Source organism: Heteronotia binoei, chromosome 8, assembly GCF_032191835.1.
Source record: "Heteronotia binoei isolate CCM8104 ecotype False Entrance Well chromosome 8, APGP_CSIRO_Hbin_v1, whole genome shotgun sequence".
Lineage (NCBI taxonomy): Eukaryota > Metazoa > Chordata > Lepidosauria > Squamata > Gekkonidae > Heteronotia > Heteronotia binoei.
The window spans coordinates 57,423,813-57,425,019 of NC_083230.1; the positions used below are offsets into that span (position 1 = coordinate 57,423,813).

The 1,207-nt window shown below is 42.5% G+C and overlaps 1 non-coding gene across 1 annotated transcript; it reads right to left on the reverse strand.

Moving 5' to 3' along the window:
* Positions 1-805: 805 nt before the first annotated feature.
* TRNAP-CGG (transfer RNA proline (anticodon CGG)) lies at positions 806-872 on the reverse strand. Its single transcript has one exon. It is a non-coding gene; the product is annotated as a tRNA-Pro (tRNA).
* Between the last annotated feature and the right edge of the window lie 335 nt (positions 873-1,207).

Consider the following 1,207-nt stretch of genomic DNA (forward strand, 5'->3'; position numbering starts at 1 on the left):
TGATGGATTAAGTTTCAGCTGACTCCTTTGCAACCATTCTGCCATGGCCTCCAATGCCTGGGGCAGAATCTGGGCAGCCATCCATCAAAAGAGCTGGGTGCCATCCACATATGTTCATTCGTTCAATTTTAATATGATCAACAACCAGCACAAATCAGGAAAAAAATACAAAAGCTAAAATATAAAGCTAAAATACTTACAAAATATTCAAATATCGCATAAGAACAGTAGGAAATAGGGTATATAAAATAGCGATTAAAATTTGGCTTCAGAACATTATATATCTTTGCAAACATTACATGCAATTGAAAAGAACCTTGCACAAGGACCTGTAATCTGTGGGTTCACTCCCATTAGAAACTTCCTAGTGACCTCAAAATTAGAAAGACTGATGCCAACCCAGCCCATATCTCCATACCAATTGTGTGAGGGGGCACATATAGATTATTAAATAGCATTGGCAAAAAGAGCACCACCTGTGGCACACCACATTCCAGTGGGTGCCACTGGGAGACCACCTCACCAAGTGCTACCCTCTGTCCCTGAACCCAGAGTTATGGGCCAATAATTTTCAGGGTCTTAGCCCCCCTTTTTATATAGGAACTATTATTACTATAACTATTATAGGAATTATTCCTGAAACATTGATTTGTATAAAACATATGAAACATATGAACATATGAAACTGCCTTATACTGAATCAGACACTTGGTCCATCAAAGTCAGTATTGTCTTCTTAGACTGGCAGCGGCTCTCCAGGGTCTCGAGCTGAGGTTTTTCACACCTATTTGCCTGGACCCTTTTTTGGAGATGCCAGGGATTGAACCTGGGACCTTCTGCTTCCGAAGCAGATGCTCTACCACTGAGCCACCGTCCCTCCCCCACTGTCCTTCCCCAAAAGGAGGAGCCAGCAACTTGCTCCAGCAAGAGTGATGAACCTTCAGAAGGTCTATTGGTATTATATCTGGCCTAGAGAAACTAGGAGGGTATGTCAATATTTCTACTATGTTCAACCCAGAGGCCTTTCCAAAAATAGTAGCCAAGTGTTGTTCCCAAATCATAGTAACATAGTAAGCAGTTTACTAAACACGGCTGAAAGGCCAAGATTCCAAAATGTCTATTTCATTGTTATTAATGCCAGAGATCATGCCCGATGTGTGGGAGTAGGAGAGGTAGGTGGTCGCCCGGGGCGCCACCTCATCTACAG